Source organism: Panthera tigris, chromosome D2 (genome assembly GCF_018350195.1).
Source record: "Panthera tigris isolate Pti1 chromosome D2, P.tigris_Pti1_mat1.1, whole genome shotgun sequence".
NCBI classification, from domain to species: Eukaryota; Metazoa; Chordata; class Mammalia; order Carnivora; family Felidae; genus Panthera; species Panthera tigris.
The window spans coordinates 10,515,212-10,528,735 of NC_056670.1; the positions used below are offsets into that span (position 1 = coordinate 10,515,212).

The 13,524-nt window shown below is 40.1% G+C and overlaps 1 long non-coding RNA gene across 1 annotated transcript in view; it reads right to left on the reverse strand.

Moving 5' to 3' along the window:
- Positions 1-9,727, reverse strand: part of LOC122231731 — a 179,918-nt gene extending 170,191 nt beyond the window's left edge. The window contains exon 1 of the long non-coding RNA XR_006208968.1: positions 9,573-9,727. This is a non-coding gene — a long non-coding RNA (uncharacterized LOC122231731). The remainder of the gene's footprint in view (positions 1-9,572) is intronic.
- Between the last annotated feature and the right edge of the window lie 3,797 nt (positions 9,728-13,524).

Consider the following 13,524-nt stretch of genomic DNA (forward strand, 5'->3'; position numbering starts at 1 on the left):
GGTTACATATATGTAACATATATGCCCTGAGTAGGTTACATGTATGTAATCCTCACTATAAACCTATAAAGCAGGAATTAATTTAAAAATTTTTTAATGTTTATTATTCATTTTTGAGAGATAGAGTGTGAGGGGGACACAGAATCAGAAACAGCCTCCAAGCTGTCAGCACAGAGCCCGATGCAGGGCCCAAACCCATAAACCATGAGATCATGACCTGAGCCAAAGTCGGACACCCAACTTACTGAGCCACCCAGGCACCCCAATAGGCATTGATTTTAATGTCCTCCTTTTAAATAGAGGAAAGGGAGGCTTCATGAGTTTAAGAGACTTGCCTAATGATGAGACAGTAGAAAGTTGTGTGGGGCATGAGATTCAACCCTCGACACCTGACTCAAGAACCACTGGTTTCTGAAAGCCCTACTACCCACTCCCTCTCTGCTGAGGGCCTCTGGGTAAAATACTCAGCCCTGATTCCTTCATCACCTCACTCCTCTGGGGCTGGAAAAGGAGCTGAGGGAAGCACGAGTGTGCAAGAGACAGTGTGCTTCCACTGGTGTTTCCACAAAATAAATGAACCTTTAACCTTGAAAAAAAAAATCATTAAAAAGCACAAAAGATGCTGATACCATTCTTATCTTCCTCATTCTCCTAGCAAGTTCCTCTAAAATTTCAAGGAGAGAAAGTGCTTATGAAGTTCTGTTTTTAAATGAAGAAGCTATATTTAATCTATATAGGCTTACTCTTCAGTCAAAATACACTTCGGTCTCTTACTCTGCCACACTATCACGGCTTTGAGGCAATTAACTCTGTTATGTCAATTTTAATGTAAAATTATTTGCTCTAAAATGATTTTGTTTCTTTGGAATTAACTATAAAATAAAGGTGCCATGAGATCACCTACATGTCTTCTGTCAAGCATATTTCAGTAATGTGACAATTTCAGTGATTTGGGGTGACCAAAGTTCACCCAAATGAAACTTGGCATTATGACCTGGATCACTATCTGTGTAAAAAAGTCACAGAAACAAATAATCGCAGGGTCAAATCAGTTTCCTCTAGTTCTGATGTTATCTCCTAGCCGATGTGCTGCCCTTGAAAGAGCTAAGATTTCAATATGCCTTTTTCTGTTCTGTCTTCCACATCTGTGAGTATCTTCATCCATCTATATCCTCTGTGTTTTATGAATTGAATGAATCAAGTAAAACTCATTAACTGAGACCACTAGGGAGGGTCCTTCTTAGCCTCCTCATGTAATTGCTGAAGGGAAAGTAGAAAACAAATACATGAAGCCACTTAAAGATGTTAATTCTTGTAGCAGCTAATATAGAGAATATATATAGATACAGATACATAAAATTATGAAGGAACGTCAGTAATAGCACTATCCTGAAACATCTGGGTTGCTTTGAAGGCTGGGATAGTATATCAGTTTCCTACTGCTTCTATAACAAATTACAACAGACTTTGTGCCTTAAAACAATATGGATCTACTACCTTACATTTATGAAAGTCAGAAATCCAAAATCAATTTCACATGGCTAAGATCAAGGTTTGGCCAGGCTACATTCCTGCAGGAGGCTGCAGGGGAGAATCTGTCTCCTTGCCTTTTCTAGCTTTTAGAGGACACTTGCATTCCTAGCCTTCTGCTCTTTCCCTCCACTTTTTTTTTTAATGTTTATTTATTTACTTATTTTGATGAGAGAGAGAATGCAAGCCCGCATGAGCAGGGGCAGGGACAGAGAGAGAGGACAGAGAGAACCCCAAGCAGGCCCGACGCTGTCAGCATAGAGCCCAAGGTGGGGCTGGATCTCACAAACTGTAAGATCATGACCTGAGCAGAAATCAAAAGTCAGATGCCCAACCAACTGAGCCACCCAGCTGCCCCCACCCCCACCTTTAAAACCAACATCTTCTCTCCTTTCTGATCCCTGCTTTCATATGTATATCTTCTCTCTCTGACTCTGACCCTCCTGCCTCTCTCTTATAAGGACCCTGGTGATTATATCGATGTCCCTGGTCATCCAGGGTAATCTCTCCCATCTCAAGATCCATCACTTAACCACATCTGCAAAACTCTTTTGCAGGCACATGTTACTTTGTGGGTAACACATCCACAGGTTCTGGGGAATCACGGTGTGGATATCTCTGAGAGACCATTATTCTGCCTACCACAGGTAGTGGTATCCGGAGAGCTGGATTCTAGTCTCCCTTCAGCCATAATTGGACATGACAGCCGGGGTGGGACTCAGATGATCTGGTGCACCACCACACCCACCCTACTGCCAGACATCCCAGGTCACACCTGAGAATCAAAGCCCAGAGAGGATTACCCCAGATTACCCAAAGCCAAAAGCCAAGAAGTATCAGAAGAGGAAGAAAAATCACCCAATCTCAGAGGTTGGGAGACCTCTGAGAGTGGCCTCTGCTGTTTCACAAGGACATGTGACCTGGCACACCCAGTGTGTGCCCAGGAGATTGTTGAGAGAAACAAGTGAGACGGTACAAGTGAAAAGTCTTCTGCTTCTAGAAAATGCTATTCTGTAGAAGGCATTTATATTGCTTCCACAGGAATAATACAGTGCTGTCAAAAGGGTGTCAGATCTCTCCCCAATGGGCAAAGACCAAAGCTTTGAGAGGAGAGAACATAGCAAATGAAACTTCAGTGCTTAAAGTAAGGGGGGAAGGGTAATTAAATATCATTTTCTGCCCAGGAGTTTTGCTGAAGGCCAATCCCAGACAGAAATATTAAACCCAGCATCAAACTGGTTATTTGCAAAATGCTTAGATATTTAGAGAGCAAAAGAATTTCAGGAAACATCAGCTTTCCACTCAGTGTCCACGGTGCTAACTCACAGGTCATCTACAGAGATAGAAATTCTAAATTAATCTTCAAATGCAGTTAGGGTCTTTCTCAAAATTAAACGGCCCTGACCATTCACAGAGTCCTATTTAATCTCTGGTTGTTTCAGGGCTAAAGTTGACTCTTTGGCACATGGGAGCATAACGAATGAAATAAAATGATTAACATTTAAATTTCATGGATTAAATTCAGTAACGTGGCAATCATGAGAGAAGACCTAACTTTTGGCTCCTCTGTGGCTTGTGAGGACACCCTTCAAATCCCGGAATTACTTTTGAAGAGGAGGGCCTTCAGGAGAGAGTTAATATGTTGAATTTGGGGAAAGGCAAATGGGCTTCACTCAACAGTTTCATCCCCAAAAGGATTAAATTACTTAAGGGAAAATGGAAGTACAAAGTTCAGTGACTGAGTATGTGAGAGGCTGGCCCGTCTCATACAGTCTGAATTTGATTTAAAAAAAAAATCCTACAGGTTCTGTGAGCCACTTGTTTTGTTAGTTTATTTATTTTTTGAGAGAGAAAGAGAGAGACAGAGACAGAGACAGAGAGAGAGCGCAGAGGAGGGGCAGGGAGAGAGAGAGAAAATCCTAAGCCGACTCCACACTGTCAGCACAGATCCCGATGTAGGACTTGAACTCATGAACCGTGATATCATGACCTGAGCCAAAATCAAGAGTCAGATACTTAACTGACTGAACCACCCAGGCACCTCTGTGAGTCTTATGTTAAGGAGAGGGAAAGCCCTTGCTATAGACCTTACTAGAAATCTGAAAGTAGAAACTCTTACTCATTTTGGCCATTTTTTGTAGCCTTGACATTCCTCTTGTAGCCTGAATTGTTCCATGCAGTGTTTCAAGACTGGAGCCCTGTGCCCAAGCTTATACAATGAGCAAGGCACTTAGCCTGGCAACATCCACCTCCCACACTTTCCCCACTTCACCGTAGTTGACAATCTCTGAATTTAGCAGCTTTAACAAACTGCTTTAGACAATAAAAAGCATTAAATAGTCACAAAGACCATTGTGGATTCTATTTCCCAAGTTCAGAGGTTTCTAGGTTACATCTTGGTGTTAGAAAGCAGGGCACCTCGTGTATTGGAGTTCACTTTAGGGAACAAGACACAGGAACCCCGAAAGGCAAAAGGGAACTGAATCAGGTGCATTTCCACAGATTTGTCACTTGCACATGACCGGGGTACAGGGAACACATGTGGAGACAGATCACATACAGTAATAAGCCTGTCACCACTCTTTGCCCATCAGAATCTTGGTATCCAAACATCAAAATTATGTCATTCTGAGGCTGGGTCTGTGGGAGAGGAATTTCCTAGCACATATGGGTCCAGCCATTCAGTTGATAAAAGATGTTGTATCCTCTCCTCACTGCATCTACAATACACACACACACACACACACACACACACACACACACACACACTGTGTGGGCTGAATCAGCCCTTAACCATGGGTTCTCTATTCTCTACAGTTGTGGAAGGAACAACATAAACCATAGAAAAGCCTAAATACTTGTTGTTTTCTGACTTGTTTCACTTAGCATAATGCCCTAGTCTATCTGTGTTGTCATAAATGGCAGGATTTCCTTTTTGTAGGGCTAAACAATATTACATTGTGTGTATACATATACATACACTTATACGTATATGTATACATATACATATGCATATACATATACATATACAAATATACATATAATCCATTCATCGTTGACAGAAACTTGGGTCATTGCCGTATCTTGGTTATTGTAAATAATGTTGTAACAAAAATGGGAGTGTGGATATCTCTTTAAGATAGTGATTTCAGTTCCTTCAAATATATACCCAGAAGTGGGATTGCTGGATTATATCATAGCTCTGCTTTAAAATTTTTGAGGAACCTCCACACTGTTTTCCGGAGTGGTTGTATCAACTCACATTCCCACCAATGATACATAAATGTTCCCTTTTCTCCACAACCTCACCATCATTTGTTATCTCTTGTCTTTTGGGTAATAGCTGTCCTAAGAGGTGCGTGGTGGTATCTCATTATGGTTTTGACTTGAATTTCCCTGATGATTAGTGATGTATGTTTTTAGCTGCCAAGTTGTATGTGTTGTTTACATTTTGTGGGGTTTTTTTTCAAGTTTTTAAATTTAAATTCTGGTTAGTTACCATACAGTGTAATAATTAGTTAGGTATATAATTATTAGGTATATTATTAGGTATAATATATTAGGTATATAATTTATTGATTCCACACTTGAATACAACACCCAGTGCTCATCACGACAAGTGCCCTCTTTAGTACCCATCCCGTACCCGTACTTCACCCATCCCCCCCCCCAGCCCACTCCCTTCTGGTGACCATCAGTTTGTTCTCTGTAGTTAAGAGTCTGTTTCTTGGTTTCTCTCTCTCTCTCTTTCCTTTTCTCCTTTGTTCATTTGTTTCTTAAATTCTGCATATGACTGAAATCAGTTGCTTATATTTTGGATATTGACTTCCTATCAGATAATGATTTATGAATATATTTTCTTATCCTGTAGGTTGTCTTTTCATTTTGCTGATCATTTCTTTTGCTGTGCAGAAGATGTACTTGATGTAGTCCCAGTGCTTTTGTTGGTTATGCTTTTAGTGTCATATTCAGAAAATCATTGCCAAGACATGTCAAGGAACTTTTTTCCCCCTTGTTTTCTCCTAGGAGTTTTATGGTTTCAGGTTTCATATTTAAACCTTTAATCCTATTTAAGTTAATTTTTGTAACTGCTATAATATAGGGGTTCAGTTTCTTTCTTTTGCATGTGGCTATCCAGTTTTCTATGCACCATTTATTGAAGATATTGCATTTTCCCAATGATGTATTCTGCATTGTTACCAGATACCCAGTGGCCAGCTCCATTGGGTCCCCCAGTGGTCCCCATGAGCTGAGACCTGAGTGAACCTTCCGGGAAGCAACCTATAATTCTGGGGAAGCTCTATATTCACTGTGGGTTTTCTTTTTCCTCTTTGGAAAAACTATAGGCTTGGGGCGGGGTTGGGAGGGTGGCGGGCGGGCTCTCAATATTGCACTATGCTGGCCCGGGGAAGAGTTGTGCACACCTGGTTCTGGGATTTTCACAGTGGTGTCTCATCTAAGGATAGTTGCTAGTTGGTCTTCTAGAAGAAGGCTGAAATTGGGAATACCTATGGCACCATCTTGATGACATCATTCCCCTGAAAGTAAATCTTATGTCCCCTGAAACAGTCTTCTCTGGTATATTTCATGCCACATCCTTGCACAAAATCCATTCCTTGAATTCACATCCTTAATTCTTAAATCCTGTCATGACTGAAGAGAATCTCCTCTTTTGTCGTGGAAATCCATCTTTGTTCTGCCTCTTCAGGATCTTTGTAGCACATGAAGATGGGGAGGGATTTGATTTACACACAGAGCTCAGAGTTCTTCCCCCATCCTCTTTTCTTAGCAAAGCCTGCCTAATTGGTGTGAGGATTACATTGAAGATATTTCCTTTTGGGGGAAATCTCTATAGTTTTAATCTTTCTACAGTCTAAAGATTTCAGGCAACATCTTGAGTTGAAACTAAAAATATTAAGAATCACTTATACAAATGTACCACTTTGGTGGGAGGTGTTGATAATAGGGGAGGCTATGCATGTGTGGGGCAGGGGATGTGTAGAAAGTCTCTGTAGCTTTCCCTTAATTTCACTGTGAACCCAAACCTCCTCTAAAAAATAAAATCTTACTTAAAAAAAAATCAAGGATGCTAGTGATAACTTCACATCCCTAAGGAAGGGTCTAGTTCTCAACTGGGCACTAATTTGCTCCATCAGGGAACCTCTGGCAATATTTGGGGACATGTTTGGTTGTCACAATTTGGGGAGGGAAACTACTGGCATCTAGTAACATATTCATATCCATATTTATGTTCTTCCAGATTATGGAATGGACATCTTTGGTAGAGGGGGACTCTGATGCTGCTCACCAGTTACTGATGTGTAATAAACCTGACACGGTGATATCTTAGCTCAAGAGGAGTAAATTACAGAATATTATAGATGCATCTGGGTAGTCATGGAACTAAGCTAGGAAATGTATATTTCACTGTGGTTCTTAATACTACCAATACCATGCCTGATCTCCCACAGAACTGAGTGGAAGACAGCAAGTGAAATTGGTCCTAGGTCAAAAAGCTCTAGACTATCAGCAGTAGAGCTCCATAATCTCATTTCTCAAAATGCCTCTCTGCTTATAGCCTTCTTTCTTACTTCTTTCCAAGCACCCCACGCTTCTTTAATAATGAACTATTTCTTGCCTCAATGTTCCTTCTCATGATGTTCCTTCTGTTTGCCTAGTCACAACTGTCATTAGCATTTAAGGTATCCTTCAAACCTCATCTAATCATCCACCAGGTCCTTTTTCCATTACCCAGTTCCCTGCAAGCCAATACCAATCCTTCTTAAATTTCTTGTGATTCTTCATCATCTGTCACATGAGATTGTAAATGTGTAGAAGGAAAAGAGAATGACAGTGCCATGCATAGTTTTCATTAACAAATATCTGTTAGAGTAAGCTGAAATCTTTAAAATTTATTTTTGTGAATATATATATACATATATATATATATATATATATATATATATATATATATGTAGTATTTATCATTGTAACCATTTAAAAGTGTGTAATTCATTTTCAGTGCTGTGCTCCCATCACTGCTATCTCTATCCAAGACTTCATCATCCCCAACGTACATTAACTCTGTACTCATTAAACGATTACTCCTCTTTTTCTCCTCCTCCCAGCATCTAGTAACCTTATTCTGCTTTCTGTCTCTATGAATTTTCCTATTTTATATACCTCCAGTAAGTGAAATCATATAGTATTTGTCTTTCTGTGTCTGCCTTATTTTACTTACCCCAATGTTTTGAAGGTTCAACCATGTTGCAGCATACATAAAAATTTCATTCTTTTTCATGACTGAATGCTATTATATATTGTGTGTATACTGCATTTTGTTTATCTATTCATTTGTTGATGGACATTAGAAGTTGCTTTCACCTTTGGCTATTATGAATATTGCTACAAATGGACATGGCTGTTTAGCTATGTATTCAAGTCCCTACTTTCAATGTTTTTTTTTTTTTTTTTGACATGTAACTCAGAGGTTCTTGCTGGGTCAATATGGTAGTGCTACGTTTAACTTTTTGAGAAATTGTCAAACTATTTTCCACAGTGGGTGCACTATTTTACCAATGAAAACAAAATAATTTTTCTAATTGTTACATTCATTCTACAGCCAAAGCATTTGCTTTGTTGTGCAATCTACAACATTCTAAGAAGCAGTAAAATATATCATTTATTTTAACCTCCTATTCTCAAAGAGGATAGGTAGCAAATACATCTCTTAAATTTTTAAAATTTTTACAGTTCGTGAATACTGGCAATAATATGGAGGTGTCTATAGGGACCCTAAAGTAACTAGATAAAATATAAGTTTTGTAAACTATATAATATAGGAATGATAGACAAAATAGCATAAATAAATGTAATGATTCTAAACAAATGTTGACAAAACAATCTGACTATTGGATGTGTATCTTGGAAAAAAGATGTTATTGAAAGCCATAAAATTTCATTTAACTTTTATAATATATCTGTTAACTAATTTCAACAAACTAAGTAATGTACAGTGTTAAATATCCTGTAAATTTCTTTTCAGTTAGGTCAATTACCTCCCTTTCTTTACAAAATGAGTTACTTTTTTAAGTCAGATCTAATTTAGAGCACAGGAAGACAGAACTCCCATTCAGCAGTGTCTCATTGTTGGCAGAATTAATTTTTGTTACATTTGTCATATTTGTTAAATAAGGAACCAGAATGTTTTAATTAAATGATGGTATCGTGGAGGGTTTTTTTTTAATGTGCACCTTCTGACTTAAAAATATTCTAATATAGAGTACAACTTAAAAATTAAAACAATGGTGTCTTGACCCTTCAGAAGTAAATTGTTAAAATACTAGAAATGTAATGTCTAGGTCAGTTATATGCTGCTGTGATTGACATGTACTGACAAAATGATTTTTTATTTTATCTATAGAGGTCAGAAGATGAAATTTTACTCAGTATGTTTAAGAAATTTGAATGTTTTGAATTGAGAACGTCACAAGGACTCATTTATTGTAAAGCCAGCAGACAGCACTTAGGCTGCATAAAAAGAACTGCTGTATCTCCTCAAGCATCTTGAAAGACTGTTGATGGTGCCGTGTCTCCACCACTTTTAGCTACGGTAACTAGAGACTTTGGTCTCCACCCATAATCTTGCCCTGGTGCTAAGCCAATCCTGATGAGGACAGGAGGCTGTTCAGGCAACGTTAGGTCCACCATCTGGAAGAATCTAAGTTATTCTGCCATCAGCCTGGAACTTGAATCACTAAGGATGAGCCCTGGGTTTCCATGCACAGTCAAGTCCACATTTCCCTACTCCTGCCAACAACAGAATTTCTTTAAAAGCACTTCTGTGTCCCACAATGACTGGATACTCTCCCCAACTTCCTAAATTAAACTTTTTTGTTTGTTTGTGACTGAAAGGGAATAGGTAGATGGAAAGGCAGAAAAACTGCTATAACTTGTTTGTGTAGTTCCTTCAACCATGTGGGTCTAGTTCCTCTCAACTGACCCTTCTGTTGACTTTATAAACTTCAGAATGAAAATAATACCTTCACATAAAGCCACAGAGAAGAGTCTCGGTTCACTTGCATTGTGTCCTGACCAGGTAAGCTTATCTCTTCAGAACAATGTCCAAAAGGGGCCTGGATTATTCATGACACTCTCTCTTCTATCCAGCCTTATCCACCGCACTTGTTAGCCTCATTTTCCACCTCACCCTTTTGCATTCTCTGCGCTGTGTTCTTGGGGACCCCTCTATGATGTCATCCTCCTGGCTACCTTGCCTTCTTACTTTCTATTAAGTTCTGTCAATGGGATGCACCAGAAGGAGCCTCTGTGGTGGTAGCAGACCGAATTCTGGGTATTGCTTCCCCAGCTCTCTTCTCTCCTCTGGTTCCAGAGGAGGCTGCATCCGTGGGACTAAAGGACTTTCTAGGACAGCCACTTCTCTGTGGTTCCAGCTTTTACCTCCCAAGGGTCTACAAATGGAAATGGGCTCCCAGTTGCCATAGTTACTAGTCCCCGGATGCCTCAGCATCCCCTATCGACTTCCTAAACCCTGAACACATTTACCCTTGTAAATCATCCCTTCATTACACTGTCTTCAGAATCTGATCTGATGGGTCCTGGGCCTCCAGCCAGAATTCTGATTGGTAAATCCAAAAGATCTTCCCTGGAGGGGCGAATTTGGACTTAGAAACCCGGGTTGGAACTCTAAGGTTTTATACCTCTAACCCAGCATGCTCACGATAGAAAACAAAAGGAGTCGGTGGGAAAGTTTGAAATGTAAAACCCAGATCACATCCAATATGAGGGCATCAGACTGTGACAGGCAGCACACAGAATACTTATTTTCACCCTGTGCAAAGCCCAGCCAACCGATCTGGAGAAAAAAGCGCATCCACTGAATACATTTCAGCTCCCTTCAATCCGATGTGTCATGCTCTGAATCTGTTAGCTCTGACAGGTCTCAAATGTTCAGCTGTGCCAACCTTACTTGTCAACATTTCTGAACTACCTGTAACTATAACCCTTTCAAAAGCCCTTTCAATAAAACAGCTCTTCTCCCTGTTTAAAACTCCGTTATTTATCTTGACTAAAGCAGGTTCTGCATGGTAAGTAATATTAAATATTACCCCCGGTGACTTTATAATCTCAAGCACTTAACAGATGGTTAATGAGGATTTGCCCTCCTCCCTCTGCAGAGCTCTTCCCCAGGTGTCAGTCCAAATAAGAAGAAGGAATGAAATGATTTTTCATTATGTTAGTAATTTGAGTCATAATTTTGTTTCCCTTCCATTTACAGAAGCAGCATGGTGAAACAAAATCAATGTCCTCTAGACAAAATATCATTACAATTGGAATTTAAAATGTATTCTCAAATTTGCTGTGTTAATAAACTGCTTCATGGTTACGGTGGCCTGATTCTTTGGAAGGAATTATTAAGTGATATCAACTTACTTCCTGTCCCTTGGTGACGCCATCAGTCCCTTGCCCGTTACTGATGGAGTACTGAATAAATGTTGTGCACATGATCAATAAGGACCTACAAGTGCATGCACATTTGTGAGGAAGGCTCCCCGCCAGGGGTGTGTGTATGCATGTGCGCATATGTGTAGGTATGTACATGTCAAAATTTTACCAGAACACACTTCTTTCTGTCACGGAGAACTGACACAGGATACTTCACTACAAAATACGTCTAGATCCTGGTGCAATTCACTCCAGAGTCCATTCAGATTACATAGAATCGTCAAAAGAAATAGAGTAATGAAAGCCTTCCACATGGGATCAGACAGTAGAACTTAATGGGAAGAGGTAAAGACAGCTTTACGTTCCCAGGCGGTTATCCAAGTCCAGTCATCTGAGAAATGCCAGCCTGGTGACCCTACTCCCCACAGCCACTCACCAGCCCAGCCTGCTGTAAACCAGAGTCAGAATCACAGAGGAAACTTCCACAGAGGAATGGGAATCTTGAACTAAGGGGATGGAGAGTTGTATTTTTAACCATTTGTCTTTGGTAGCCTGTGTTTCTCCAATCCCTGCCCCTTGAAGCAATCCTCTGGCTATGCCAATACATATCCTGGCAATGGTTTGGAGTCATTTGCCTGCAAAAACCCATGTAATCTTTAGGCGATTATGGCACAGTATCTGATTCATCAAGATATTCTGTATAGGCATTCAGATTTCTTCTTATCATGCATGTTACCACAATGAATTGATATAGTTTGATCTCACATGAAATGAACTAGGCATTTCACTTGGCTGCACATCTTGAATACAGCTAAATGAACATGTATTCATTTTCTGACACACTGAAAAGGATGAAATGAAAGAACATTTCTTTCAGTTTTAGTGACTTCAAATGGCAAAATGACTGACATGGTGGGATCTCAAGAAATAGTTGTTGTATTAGTAAAACAATGTTTAAACAAATTAATAATAACATATCTTGATTCCAAAAGAGAGCCTGGTTGTGTCCTCACGTCTCTGATTAAATCTGGAGTCGACTTAAAATAGGGGTGTATTGGGGTGCCTGGGATGGCTCAATTGGTTAAGCATCTGACTCTTGATTTCAGCTCAGCTCATGATCTCATGATTTCGTGAGTTTAAGCCCCACATAGGGCTCCATGCTGACAGGGCGGAGGCTGCTTGGGAATTCTCTCTCTCTCTCTCTCTCTCTTTGCCCTCCCCCATCACGCCGTCTCTGTCTCAAAAATAAATAAATAAACTTTAAAAAAGTAGGGGTATGTTTTATGCAGCCCTCTCCAGATTGCCCCCAAGGAACAGAAAGGTACAATTTATAAGTAATGCAGAGAAACTCGGAAGATCATCTAAGCCAACCCTTTCATTTCACAAATGAGAAAGCGGGCACAGACATATGAAGTGGCTGATTCAGGGCCACAGTGAGATAGGCACAGAGGTCAGGGATACCATAGTGCAGGACAAGCTGGGGAAGGAGGAGAGAGAAAAATGGGCCAATTTTAGCACCAGCTTCCCCCCTGTAGCCTCAACAGGAATGACAGAAGCCAAGCTAGGGAACGTTCCTCCCCACAGTCATAGCCCTGAAGATGCTCCTTATAATCTGTTTGTGTTTCATAGAGGTTGACTCTCTGATTTCTCAAGAACATACTTGTTAGTTACAAATTTAAAAACATGGATGGGCACCTGTGTGGATTAGTCAGTTGAATGTCCAACTCTTGATTTCGGCTCATGATCTCACTATTTGTGAGTTAGAACCCTGCATCAGGCTCTGTGCTGACAGCTCGGAGCCTGCTTAGGATTCTGTCTCCCTTTTTCTGCTCCCCCGCCCCTTGCTTGCATTCTTTCTCTCTCTCAAAATAAAAATAAAATTTAATGGTACATGTTGTTGTTACCTACCCACCTGCCACTGATTTTGTTCAGATTGCTGATAAGGGTCAGTGGTTTTGAAAAGCAGTGGATTTCAGACTTGAGCCTGCATCAGAGTCAACATGAACACCTTGTTAAAATACAAATTGTTCAGCCTCACACCCAGAAGTTCTGATCCAGTAGTTCTTGGTCGGGGAGGGGGGGGGCCAAGAGTGTGCATTTCTAACCCATTCTCAGATAATGGTAAAGCTGCTGGTGTGGGAACCACACTTTGAGAACCACATGTCTATACCTATCAGGGCAATTCTATTTCCTTTTCCAGTGATTAGATAGGTGGAACAATTCCAAAGGGTTCTCTCAATAAATGTTTATTGTGCACAAATTATGTACAAGACATTGATCTGTGGGCTTGGGATACCTCAGTCAATAAAACAAAGATCCTTGTTTTTCTGGATCCTATATTATGATTAGGGAAACATACAATAAATAAAAAAAATAATAGATAAACTTTAAGCTGATGCAAAAAAGAAAAAGTAGAACAAGTAAGAGAATCAGGGATGATACAGAAGTGAATGCTGCAGGGGCGCCTGGGTGGCTCAGTCGGTTAAGGGTCCGACTTCGGCTCAGGTCATGATCTCGCGGTCCGTGAGT